This window comes from Carcharhinus amblyrhynchos, unplaced genomic scaffold, assembly GCF_965287045.1.
Source record: "Carcharhinus amblyrhynchos unplaced genomic scaffold, sCarAmb.v2.hapA scaffold_472, whole genome shotgun sequence".
Taxonomy (NCBI): Eukaryota; Metazoa; Chordata; class Chondrichthyes; order Carcharhiniformes; family Carcharhinidae; genus Carcharhinus; species Carcharhinus amblyrhynchos.
The window spans coordinates 106,348-120,652 of NW_027650212.1; positions in this window are offsets into that span (position 1 = coordinate 106,348).

Genomic DNA, 14,305 nt, shown 5'->3' on the forward strand with positions numbered 1-14,305 from the left:
ACACAGTGGGTTAGCACCGCTGTCTCACAGCGCCAGGGACCCAGGTTCCATTCCCGGGGGCACGGTGACACAGTGGGTTAGCACTGCTGTCTCACAGCGCCAGGGACCCAGGTTCCATTCCCGGGGGCACGGTGACACAGTGGGTTAGCACTGCTGTCTCACAGCGCCAGGGACCCAGGTTCCATTCCCGGGGGCACGGTGACACAGTGGGTTAGCACTGCTGCCTCACAGCGCCAGGGACCCGGGTTCGATTCCCGGGGGCACGGTGACACAGTGGGTTAACACTGCTGCCTCACAGCGCCAGGGACCCGGGTTCGATTCCCGGGGGGCACGGTGACACAGTGGGTTAGCACTGCTGTCTCACAGCGCCAGGGACCCAGGTTCCATTCCTGGGGGCACGGTGACACAGTGGGTTAGCGCTGCTGCCTCACAGCGCCAGGGACCCGGGTTCGATTCCCGGGGGCACGGTGACACAGTGGGTTAGCACTGCTGCCTCACAGCGCCAGGGACCCGGGTTCGATTCCCCGGGGGCACAGTGACACAGTGGTTAGCACCGCTGCCTCACAGCGCCAGGGACCCGGGTTCGATTCCCGGGGGCACGGTGACACAGTGGGTTAACACTGCTGCCTCACAGCGCCAGGGACCCGGGTTCAATTCCCCGGGGGCACAGTGACACAGTGGTTAGCACCGCTGCCTCACAGCGCCAGGGACCCGGGTTCGATTCCCGGGGGCACGGTGACACAGTGGGTTAACACTGCTGCCTCACAGCGCCAGGGACCCGGGTTCGATTCCCCGGGGGGGGCACGGTGGCACAGTGGGTTAACACTGCTGCCTCACAGCGCCAGGGACCCGGGTTCGATTCCCGGGGGCACGGTGACACAGTGGGTTAACACTGCTGTCTCACAGCGCCAGGGACCCAGGTTCGATTCCTGGGGGGCACAGTGACACAGTGGGTTAACACTGCTGCCTCATAGCGCCAGGGACCCGGGTTCGATTCCCCGGGGGCACGGTGACACAGTGGGTTAGCACCGCTGCCTCACAGTGCCAGGGACCCAGGTTCGATTCCCGGGGGCACGGTGACACAGTGGGTTAACACTGCTGTCTCACAGCGCCAGGGACCCGGGTTCGATTCCCGGCTTGGGTCACTCTTTGTGTGGAGTCTGCACATTCTCCCCGTGTCTGGGTGGGTTCCCTCCGGGTGCTCCAGTTTCCTCCCACTCTCCAAAGGTGTGTGGGTTAGGTGGACTGGTCATTCTCAATTGCCCCTTACTGTCAGGGGGATTAGAAGGGTAAATATGTGGGGTTGTGAGGATAGGGCCTGGGTAGGATTGTTGATAAGAAGCCTCACAACATCAGGTTAAAGTCCGACAGGTTTATTTGGTAGTAAACACCACTAGCTTTCGGAGCTCTGCCCCTTCGTCAGGTGAGTGGGGAGTTCTGATCACAAACAGAGTTCTGATCATATAAAGGCTCACACAGTTTACAGAATAAAGACTCGCATTCCAATCAGTATTCTGTAAACTGTTTGTGACCAGAACTCTCCACTCACCTGATGAAGGGGCAAAGCCCTGAAAACTTGTGGATTTTGCTACCAAATAAACCTGTTGGACTTTAACCTGGTGTAGTGAGACTTCTTACTGTGTTTACCCCAGTCCAACACCGGCATCTCCACATCGTGACATTGGGATAGTTGATGCAGACTTGATGGGCTGAAGGGTCTCCTGGATTGGAGCGATTACCATGGGGTGTGACCCAGGGGCGATGCCTCAAAATGAGGGACATGGGGTCCCCAATGAACCGGCTCAGTGATTCATTCCGGAGGGTGATCCTACAAAGTGAGGTTCAGGGAGGGAATTCCAGAGTTTGGGACAAGGCAGCTGAAGGCACAGCTGCCAATGCTGGAGCGATTAAAATCAGGAGCTGCTCAGGAAACCGGAATTCCCAGCTTTCCGCGTTTTAGTCAGGGCTCAGGCTGATTGGTCACTGAGGTGTAATGTATCTGTAAGAATCTTTTTATCATCTCACCAATGCTGCTCAGAACTGTCATCATTCATCGTGGCCACCAATGAGGCAGCTCAGTCTTTCCAGGGCTGAGTAACGAGTATCTGAGGATCTCAGGGTTTACTGGGCTTCCGAGACTCAGACAGTCTACAGCCGATACCTCAGAGTATTGGAGAAACATCACCAGCGAGATCTCCCAGGCCCAGGGACAGGAGCTGCAGTCCAATAACAGCATCCTCTCCCAGGACAACACACTGAGCTTTGGATTCAGAGAGAAATACTCTAGAAAAATCCCCGACTCAGGATATTATCTCACTTTCTCCACAGACACTGAGTTCAGCAATTCCTGTTCTCAATTCCAGCACGGAGGGTGTTTGTTAAGCCTGACACTGACTCCTGAAGGAGATGTCCAATTGTGACAGGAGACTCCCAGGAGGAAAACACAAAGACTTAGGGATGTCCTCAAAGTATCTCTGAAGAGGTGGAACACACCCACTGACTCACGGCACTCCTGGCTTCTGACTGATCAGAATGGAGAATTGGGGAGGTGGGGGATATGCAGAGGTAAAGTCAAGGCATTGGAGAGAGCACACAATCCTCCAATCACGTCATCAACCCTACCCCTCAAAGACTACCTACCCCCTCCTATGGCAGAGTCTCGCATCTTGGGACCCCCTGAACTGGAATCACGTTGTCCTCAATCCCGAGGGACTGCCTAAGGAGAAGAGGAAACTCCTCAGAGCTGCTGCTGTGTCAGGGCCTGGACCCCACCTGCTTATTTCCCAAACCTTGGATTAAGGGTGATTGAGGCCTAATCCCACATCCCGAGACAGCACCAGGCCTTCCACAATTCACACCCCAGGTAAACTCTGTCACAAAATTTTGGTTCTCCTCTAACCTCCCCAGTGTGTACAGTTCTGGTCACCACACTGCTCTGGAGAGAGCTCAGGGGAGGTTTACAAGAATGTTGCCATGTAGAAGAATGTAGCTACGAGGAGAGACTCAGTAGGTTGGCGTTATTTTCCCTGGAACAAAGCAGGCTGAAGGGTGACTTTATAGAGGTTTTCAAAATTATGAGGGGAAGAGATAAAGAACAGGATAAAATTATTTCCCTTGGTGAAAATTCTAGACATGATGTGGAGATGCCGGCGTTAGACTGGGATAAACACAGTAAGAAGTCTGACAACACCAGGTTTCAGTCCAACAGGTTTATTTGATAGTAAACTCACTAGCTTTCGAGGTTTCCCTCTTCGTCAGGTGAATGGAGAGTTCTGGCCTCAGACAGAGCATATAAAACACAGACAGTTTACAGATTACTGATTAGAATGTGAGTCTTTACAACTAACCTGCTATTCAAGTCTTCAAGGTGCCGACACGTTGTGAGTTTACTATCAAATAACTTGGTTGGACTTTAACCTGGTGTTGTGAGGCTTCTTACTGTGAAAATTCGAGAACCAGGGACACAGATTCGAGATAAGTGGCAGTAGGTGCAGAGGGGACACGAGGAAGAATTTTTTTACGCAGGGGATGGTGGGATCTGGAATTCAGGGCAGGGGTGTTGGAAAATCCCAGCCAATTGCTTCCATCTTCCCAATATTTAATTGGAGGGAATTTTGACCCATCCATGTTAGATAAGCAGTGTTGATAAATGAATGATGATTGGGAAATAGAGCATGCAGTTTCTATACAGCAGGGTAGATAAGCACATAATCTACTCTTTAGAAACAGAGATAGCATTTCAGGTCAATGACCTTTTACAGAAAGTTCCGGAGAAAGGTTACCAAGCTGTAACAGTGTGGGTACTTGGCGTGGATCGAGGGTGAGCCGGCAAACGGGAAACAGGGAGTAGCCGTACATGGGTCTGTTTCTGTGACGAGGGAATCAGTGACGGGGCCTTGACTTGGATGAAAGGGACTGGAGATCCGGTTGTGGAATTTGCTGATGACACAGAAATAGGCAGGAAGGTAAATATTGAAGAGGATGTAAGGAGGCTGCAAAGAATACAGACTGTGAGTGACCAAATATCCAGCAAATGGAGAATAATGTGGGCAAGCGTGAAATTGTTCAGTTGGGCAGGAAGAATAGAAAGAAGCTTATTCTCTAAATGATGAGAGGGTGTAGAGCTCCAAGGTGCAGAGGGATCTGGGTGTCCCAGTGCATGATTCACAAAAGGCAAATATGCAGGTACAGCAAGTAATTCGGAAAGCGAATAGAATGTTATTCCTTATTGAGAAGGGAATTGATCACAAAAGAAGGGAGGTTATATACTGGGGAGACCACACCTGGAGCAATGTATACAGTGTTAGTCTCCATATTAGAGGAAATATATAAATGTGTTAGAAATATAGAAACATAGGAGATAGGAGCAGGGGGAGGCCATTCAGTCCTTCGAGTCTGTTGCGTTGTTCATTACCATCATGGCTGATCATCCAACTCAATAGCCTAATCCTGCTTTCTCCCCATAACCTTTGACCCTGTTCGCCCCGAGTGCGATATCCGCCACCTCTTGAATACAGTCAATGTTTTGGCATCGACTATTTCCTGTGGGAATGAATTCCGCAGGCTCACCACTCTTTGGGTGAAGAAATGTCTCCTCATCTCCGTCCTAAATGGTCTACCCTGAATCCTCAGACTGTGACCCCTGGTTCTGGACTCCCCCACCATCGGGAACATCCTCCCTGTATCTACCCTGTCTAATCCTGTTAGAATTTTATAAGTCTCTGTGAGTTCCCCCCCTCATTCATCTGAACTCCAGCAAAAACAATCCTAACCTGGTCAATCTCTCCTCATACATCAGTCCCACCATCCCCGGAATCAGCCTGGTAAACCTTCACTGCACTCCCTCGAGGGCAAGGACATCCTTCCTCAGAAAAGGAGACCAAAACTACACACAATACTCTAGGTGTGGCCTCACCAAGGCCCCTGTATAATTGTAACAACACATCCCAGCTCCTGTACTCGAAACCTCTGCAATGAAGGCCAACATACCATTTACCTTCTTTACCGCCTGCTGTACCTGCATGCTTACCTTCAGTGACTGGTGCACAAGGACACCCAGGTCCCTCTGCATTCTCCCCTCTCCCAATTTACAGCTACTCAGGTAGTAATCTGCTGCCTTGTTTTTGTTTCCAAAGTGAATAATTTCACATTTATCCAAATTATACTGCATCTGCCATTGATTTACCCACTCACCCAACCTGTCCAGATCATTCTGAAGGATCTCTGTATCCTCGTCACAGTTCACCCTCCCACCCAACTTAGTATCATCTGCAAACTTTGAGATGTTACATTTTGTCCCCTCATCCAAATCATTAATATATATTGTGAATAGCTGGAGTCCCAGCACTGATCCCTCTGGCATCCCAATAGTTTACTGCCTGCCAATTTGGAAAGGACCCATTAGTTCCTACTCTTTGTTTCCTTTCTGCCAACCAGTTTTTTATCCATCTCAATACACTTCCCCCATTCCCATGTACTTTAATCTTGCACGATAATCTTTTGTGCGGGACTTTGTCAAATACTTTCTGAAAGTCCAAATATATCACATTGACTGGTTCCCCTTTGTCAACTCTACTAGTTACATCTTCAAAGAATTCCAATAAATATGTCAAGCATGACTTCTCCTTCATAAATCCATGTTGACTCTGTCTGATCCTGTCACTTCTTCTAAATGCTCTGCTATAAAGTCCTTGATAATGGATTCAAGAATTTTCCCCATTACTGATGTTAAGCTTGTTAGTCTATAATTCCCCGTTTTCCCTCTACCTCCCTTTCTGAATACTGGAGTGACATTCACTACCCTCCAATCTGCAGGGACTGTTCCAGAGTCTATCGAATCCTGGAAGATGACCATCAATGATTCCACCATTTCCAGACCCACTTCCTTCATTTCTCTGGGATGTAGATTTTCAGGCCCTGGGGATTTATCCACCTTCAATCCCAGCAATTTTCCCAATAGCATTTCTCTACTAATACAGATCTCCCTCAGTTCGTTCCTCTAACTCTTGCATTCTTCAACATTTCTGGTATCTTTTGTATCCTATTTTGTGAAGATAGAACCAAAGTGTGTATTCAGTCACTCGACCATTTCTTTGTCTCCAATTATACATTCCCCTATTTCTCCCTTCACCAACCTCTTCCTCTTCACGTATCTATAGAAACTCTTACTGTCAGTCTTTATGTTCCCTGCAAGCTTACTTTCGTACTGTACTTTCCCCTTCTTAATCAATCCCTTGATCCTTCCTTGCTGAATTCTAAACTGCTGCCAACCCTCAGACCTATTATTTTTCTTGGCCAATCTATATGCTTCTTCCTTAAATTGGATACTCTCTCGAATTTCTTTGTAAGCCGTGGATTGGCCCTATTACCTATCTCGCTTTTGTGCCAGTTTGAAAGCAGTTCAGAGCAGGTTTGTGAGACTAATATCTGAAATGGAATGGGTTTCCTTATGAGGAAAGGCTGGAGAGATTAGCTCTGTATCCACTAGAGTTTAGAAGAGATGCCTTGATCAAAATCTTTAAGATCCTGGGGGTTATTGACAGGGTGGATGTGGAGAGGATGTTTCCTCTTGGGGGAGAATCTAGAACTAGGAGTCAGGGTTTAAAAATAAGGGGTCACTCATTTAAGACAGATATCAGGAGAATTTTGTTGTCTCAGAGGGTGGTGAGTCTTTGGAACTCTCTTCCTCAAGAGGCAGTGGAGCAGAACCTGAATATTTTTAAGGCAGAGTTAGATAGATTCTCGATTAACAAGGGGGTAAAAGGTTATTCAGGGTAGGCAGGAATGTGAGTCCAAAGACGTGTGGGTAAGGTTGATTGGCCATGTTAGAGTTGCCCCTGAGTGTCCAGGGATGTGTAGGTTAGAGGGATTAGTGGGTAAATGTGTAGGGATATGGGGATAGGGCATGGGTGGGATTGTGTTCGGTGCAGACTCGATGGGCCGAAGGGCCTCTTTCTGCACTGTAGGGTTTCTATGTTCAATGAGGATACAGTCAGACTGGCTAGCATCGTATTAAATAGGGAGCAGGCTCGAGGGGCTGAATGGCCTCCTCCTTTTCCCAGTTTGTATCTTTGCATTTTACACTGAACTCTGTGTCATTCTCCACAGGTGTTGCCTGAACAGCTGAGTAACCCGTTTTTTTCAGCAGTATTTCTCCCCTGTTTGATTTATCTGAAGGGATAAATCCAGCAGGTGCCAATATCACAGTGGGAATTTTTATATTCCCTTGCGGCTTAGGACGATGGGGGCGATTCTCCAAAAAACATTCCCAGTGTGTAAAAACTGGAGTAATTCCCGCTAGTTTTGTTAGCAGGATTTTCAAACTGAATCTCCCAGCCCACACTCTGCACTGCAGACTGTCCCAGTGTCAGTCACACTAACACCCACCCCACACTCTGCACTGCAGACTGTCCCAGTGTCAGTCACACTAACACCCACCCCACACTCTGCACTGCGGACTGTCCCAGTGTCAGTCACACTAACACCCACCCCACACTCTGCACTGCAGACTGTCCCAGTGTCAGTCACACTAACACCCACCCCACACTCTGCACTGCGGACTGTCCCAGTGTCAGTCACACTAACACCCAGCCCACACTCTGCCCTGCAGACTGTCCCAGTGTCAGTCACACTAACACCCACCAGCTGGGGCCGACCCCGCCTGCACCAATCTATCAGCTCCGAGATCAGCACACGCGCAATGGCCCACACTGCCGGCCTCCCGATCACTGGCCAGCTCAGTCCCTCGTGTTAGAGTCCCCAACCTTTGGGAAAAGACATTGACCACGTAGCACTCCCCCAGTACTGACCCTCTGATAGTGCAGCACTCCCTCAGCACTGACCCTCTGACAGTGCGGCACTCCCTCAGCACTGACCCTCTGACAGTGCGGCACTCCCTCAGTACTGACCCTCTGACAGTGCGGCACTCCCTCAGTACTGACCCTCTGACAGTGCAGCACTCCCTCAGTACTGACCCTCTGACAGTGCAGCACTCCCTCAGCACTGACCCTCTGACAGTGCGGCACTCCCTCAGTACTGACCCTCTGACAGTGCGGCACTCCCTCAGTACTGACCCTCTGACAGTGCGGCACTCCCTCAGCACTGACCCTCTGACAGTGTGGCACTCCCTCAGTACTGACCCTCTGACAGTGCGGCACTCCCTCAGTACTGACCCTCTGACAGTGCGGCACTCCCTCAGTACTGACCCTCTGACAGTGCAGCACTCCCTCAGCACAGACCCTCTGACAGGGCGGCACTCCCTCAGTACTGACCCTCTGACAGTGCGGCACTCCCTCAGCACTGACCCTCTGACAGGGCGGCACTCCCTCAGTACTGACCCTCTGACAGTGCGGCACTCCCTCAGCACTGACCCTCTGACAGTGCGGCACTCCCTCAGTGCTGACCCTCTGACAGTGCGGCACTCCCTCAGCACTGACCCTCTGACAGTGCGGCACTCCCTCAGCACTGACCCTCTGACAGTGCGGCACTCCCTCAGTGCTGACCCTCTGACAGTGCGGCACTCCCTCGGCACTGACCCTCTGACAGTGCGGCACTCCCTCAGCACTGACCCTCTGACAGTGCGGCACTCCCTCAGTGCTGACCCTCTGACAGTGCGGCACTCCCTCGGCACTGACCCTCTGACAGTGCGGCACTCCCTCAGCACTGACCCTCTGACAGTGTGGCACTCCCTCGTTGCTGGGTGGTGAGTGTCAGCCTGAATATTTTGCTAAATCCTCTGGAGTGGAAATTGGCCATTTGACTTGGTGTTTCTCAATCTGCATTCGAGTGACAGAAGCCAACTAACACTCACTGACAGGTCTGAAAATAAAGCTGGAGAAGCTGTCACAGTCGGAGTCCTGTTCCCATAGCAACATTGTCACATTTCGTACCCATACAGAGCCCCTAACGTTTCGGTTTTTGATTGAGTGTCGAGGGTTTTGGGGGGTGAGGAAGGGGCCGGTTGCGGTCAGCGGTGTCCTGCCACACATGTTGGAGCTCGGTGTGATAACCAGAGTCTGTGTCCTGAGTGTCACAGGAGGCACAAAATTTCTTTATTCACTTGGGGACATTGCCATCGCTGGCCAGTGTTTATTGCCCATCCCTAGTTGCCCGGGGGCAGTTGAGAGTCACCCACATTGCTGTGGCTCTGGGATCACATGTAGGCCAGACCGGGGTAAGGACGGCAGATTTCCTTCCCTAAAGGACATTGGTGACCCAGATGGGTTTTTCCGACAATGGTTTCACGGTCATCAGTAGATTCTTAATTCCAGATTATTTTTGAATTGAATTCAAATTCCACCATCTGCTGTGGTGGGATTCGAACCCGGGTCCCCAGAACATTGGCTGAGTTTCTGGATTAATAGTCAGATGATAATACCACTGGGCCACTGCCTCCCCTTCTGATAGCACATTGAGGGGCAATTTGATTTGATTTGGTTTGATTTATTATTGTCACATGTATTAATATACAATGAAAAGTCTTGTTTCTTACGTACTACACAGACAAGCTTACCATTCATAGAGAAGGAAAGGAGGTGCAGAATGTAGTGTTACAGTCATAGCGAGGGTGTAGAGAAAGATCAACTTAATACAAGGTAGGTCCATTCAAAAGTCTGACAGCAGCAGGGAAGAAGCTGTTTTTGAGTCAATTGGTACATGACCTCTGAGTTTTGTATAGTTTTCCTGACGGCAGAAGGTGGAAGAGAGAATGTCTGGGGCACATGTGGTCCGTGGGCTCGAGGGGCTGGATGGCCTACTCCTGCTCCTATTTCTTATATTCTTATGTTCTTAATTATGCTGGCTGCTTTGCCGAGGCAGCGGGAAGTGTAGACAGAGTCAGTGGATGGGAGGCTGGTTTGTGTGATGGATTGGGCCACATTCATGACCTTTCGTAGTTCCTTGCAGTCTTGGGCAGAGCAGGAGCCCAGACCGAGCTGTGATACAACTAGAAAGAATGCTTTCTACGGGGCATCTGTAAAAGTTGATGAGAGTCATGGCTGAAATGCCAAATTTCCTTAGTCTCCTGAGAAAGTAGGAGCATTAGTGGGGCTTTCTTAACTATAGTGTCAGCATGGGGGGACCAGGACAGGTTGTTGGTGATCTGGACACCTGGAAACTTGAATCTCTCGACCCTTCCTACTTTATCCCGGTTGATGTAGACAGGGACATGTTCTCCTTTACACTTCCTGAAGTCAATGACAATCTCCTTCATTTTGTTGACATTGAGGGAGAGATTATCGTCGCCACACCAGTTCACCAGATTCTCGATCTCATTCCTGTAACTCTGTCTCATCATTGTTTGAGATCCGGCCCACCCTGGTGGGGTGATGTGGGCTAACAGAGCCTGGAGACCTCAGCCTGCAGACTGGAGTTTCACCCGTCTCTCCCCAAACTCTGAGTTATCAATCCTGTCTGAGTGGGAGGGGGAGAATTCACTCAGCCATTGCCCAAAGAGCAATTGGCTGAGGAGGGGGGTCAATGATAGACATGCTTTTTATTCCAATCCTTTTGGGTTTGGATTATTTCCTCTCTTTCTGTTGCCAGTTCTGGATTTGTCGCCTCTTGCGTTCTTTGGTACATGACCCCAGCCCCTGGCAGAGGGGGACGTGCAAATCAATCCAATCGGCTGGGACGCCAGTCACTTTCTCATTCTGACCCAGGTCACCCAGACCCAGGTTTCACCTTTCACCTTTCACCTCTCCCCCCCACGGCTTCCAGCTGCTTTCTCCCAGCCATGCTGCCCGTGTGACCGACACGGCATCTTTTCCCAAACACATCCATCAACACCCACTCAATCCCAACCTGCAACAACTATTTCTATCCAATCGTGAGCTGTGGCCGTTATCGGCTTGGCCACACTGATTGTCTGTCCCGAGCTGCTGCTCGAGGAGGCAGCAACAACGGCCGAGGGTCTCACTCAACCATTTCAAACCGTGTCTAAGAGTCAACCCCATCGCTGTGGCTCTGGAGTCACATGTAGACCAGACCGGGTAAGGACGGCAGATTCCCTTCCCTAAGGGGCATTAGTGACCCAGAGATAAGAATCTAACCACTATTACTAATGTTCACTTTCTCTTCCAGAATTATTAAATTAACTGAACTGAAGTTCCCCAGCTGTTAGGGAGGATTTAAATCTCCATTTCCTCATCTCGATTCTTAAAATTCTTGATGAACGAAAGGGGTGAAAGGTTATTGGGGGTTGGCAGGAATGTGGGGTTGGAGTTATAATCAGATCAGCCACGAGTTTATTGAACGGGAGAGCAGGCTCGAGGGGCCGAATGGCCTACTCCTTCTCCCAATTTGCACATTTACATGATCATTAGTCCGGCTCTCTGGGTTACTCATCAATGATATGACCACGATGCTTCAATTTCCTTCTGAAGAACCTAACACTGGCCTCTCCTTGTCCCATTCCCAGTGTGATACTCAATGAGACCTTGGTGTCCTCGTGCATCAATCACTGAAATTAAGTGTGCAGATAGAGCAGGCAATAAAGAAGGCAAATGGTACGTGGGCCTTCATAGCGAGAGGATTTAAGTATAGGGACAGGGAGGTTTTGTTGCATTTGTGTAGGGTGTTGGTGAGGCCACACCTGGAGTATTGTGTACAGTTTTGGTGTCCTTATCTGAGGAAGGGTGTCCTTGTTATAGAGGGAGCACAGCGAGGGTTTACCAGGCTGATTCCTGGGGTGACACTGAGTCAATTAGGATTATGTTCACTGGAGTTTAGAAAAGTGAGAGGGGATCTCATAGAAACTTATGAAATTATATCAAGACTAGGCAGGTAGATTCAGAAAGAATGGTCCCGACAGTGAGGGAGTCCAGAACTAGGGCTCATGGTTTGAGGATAAGGGGTAAACCTTTTAGGGCTAGATGAAGAAATTTCTCCTCCCCTCAATATATGAATAGGATGGGAATGGAGGGATATGGTCCCTGGAGGGGTAGGAATGGAGGGATATGGTCCCTGGAGGGGTAGGGGGTTTTAGTTGAGTCAGGCAGCATGGTCGGTGCAGACTTGGGGGGCCGAGGGGCCTGTTCCTGTGCTGGAATTTTCTTTATTCTTTGATTTAATACTTGTTTGGACCCTGTAAAATAGGGGTGGCCACCTTGGTGTTTCTGGACTGTCTTTGGTTAGTAATTATTTCAGGGGTCTGCAGAGTGAAAGAGGTTTTATGGTGCGTTAATGTCCCCTCCCAGGTTTGAATCCCACATCAGGATGTCATGGTCAGGGAAGGTGTGTACATTTGGTCAAATCCGGTGGATCCTTCCAGCCAGTAAGATGTGGAGAGTTTCCTGGTCAGACACACTGCAGGAGGCAACAGCAAACCACCGCCAGACTTCACCAAAGGTAACCCAATGTCCGTGTTGACCATCGCCCTCTCAGGGCAGTGCCTGAGGGAGAAAGAACAAGAGTGCAGGGAATGTGGGGGGGGGGGATCCCCTGTGAGGCAGGAGGAAGGTTGGAATACAGAATGTCCCTGTTCCAGTGTACAACCCCCACAGGGAACATTCGATTCTCATCAAACACATTATTCAGTGTGACTGGAAAGTAAAGCTTGCCCTGGAATTCCGGAATGTGCCAGTCAGTGAGGATATTGGCTGCTGTTTCAGTGGGATGTGTCAGTCCCAGCCCAGGACCTCGGGGGTTACGTCTGCAGCACATTTACAATAATGATGAGTTCCAGTGTAGCAGTGCACAGGACCAAGGTGAGTGGAGACTCAGATCAATGTCAAACAGCAAAATCATAAGAAGACTTCTCGACAGCTCAAGGATTAATAAACATCTCACACATAGACCTGGCATCAGATCAATGCCTGAAGAGGAACTGCCTTCTGATCGGGTCTGCCTCAGCCTACTCTGAGAGGGCTGGACGAGGGAGGCGGACAACGAGGTCGAGGCAGTGAGGTCAGCAAAGCTCTTCGCAGGAAGTCCAGGTCAAAGGTCAAATCTTATTGGTAAGGAACAAAGATAGGAACTGAAAAACAGAAATGTATTTCTACACAAGACCCACAGGAGATGGGTGAGGTCCAAAATGAATATTTCTCATCAGTATTTACCGTTGAGAGAAGCATGGATGTGAGGGAACCAGGGGAATTAAATAGTGATGTCTTGAGGAGTGTACATATTACAGAGAAGGAAGTGCTGAAAGTCTTAAAGCGCATCAAGGTAAATAAATCCTCGGGACCTGATGAAGTGTATCCCAGGACGTTGTGAGAGGCTAGGGAGGAAATTGCAGGTCCCCTAGCAGAGATATTTGAATCATCGATTGTCACGGCTGAGGTGCCTGAAGATTGGAGAGTGGCAAGTGTTGTGCTGCAGGGAAAAGCCTGGGAACTACAGGCCAGTGAGCCTCACATCTGTGGTGGGTAAACTGTTGGAAGGTATTTTGAGAGGCAGGATCTATAGGCATTTAGAGATGCAAGGACTGATTAGGGGCAGTTAACATTGCTTTGTGAGTGGAAAATCATGTCTCACAAATTTGATTGAGTTTTTGAAGGGGTAACCAAGAATGTAGATGAGGGCAGTGCAGTTGATGTTGTCTACATGGACTTTAGCAAGGCCTTTGATAAGGTACTGCATGGTAGGTTTTTGCATAAAGTTAAATCTCACGGGATCCAGGGTGAGGTATCTAAATGGATACAAAATTGGCTTCTTGACAGAAGCCAGAGGGTGGTTGTAGAGAGTTGTTTTTCAAACTGGAGGCCTGTGACCAGTGGTGTGGCTCAGGGATCAGTGCTGGGCCCACTGTTATTTGTCATTTATATTAATGATTTGGATGAGAATATAGGAGACATGGTTAGTAAGTTTGCAGATGACACCAAGATTGGTGGCACGGTGGACAATGAGGAAAGTTATTTCCAATTACAACCAGATCTTGATCAATTGGGCAATTGGGCTGACGAATGGCAGATGGAGTTTAATTTAGACAAATGCGAGGTGATGCATTTTGGTAGATTGAACCAGGGCAGGACTTACTCAGTTAACAGTAGGGCGTTGGAGAGAGTTACAGAACAAAGAGATTAAGGTTCATTGTTCCTTGAAAGTGGAGTCACAGGTGGACAGAGTGGTGAAGAAGGCATTCGGCATGTTTGGTTTCATCAGTCAGAACATTGAATACAGGAGTTGGGATGTCTTGTTGAAGTTGTACAAGACATTGGTAAGGCCACACTTGGAATACTGTGTACAGTTCTGGTCACCCTATTATAGAAAGGATATTATTAAACTAGAAAGAGTGCAGAAGAGATTTACTAGGATGCTACCAGGACTTGATAGTTTGAGTTATAAGGAGAGGCTGAATAGACTGGGA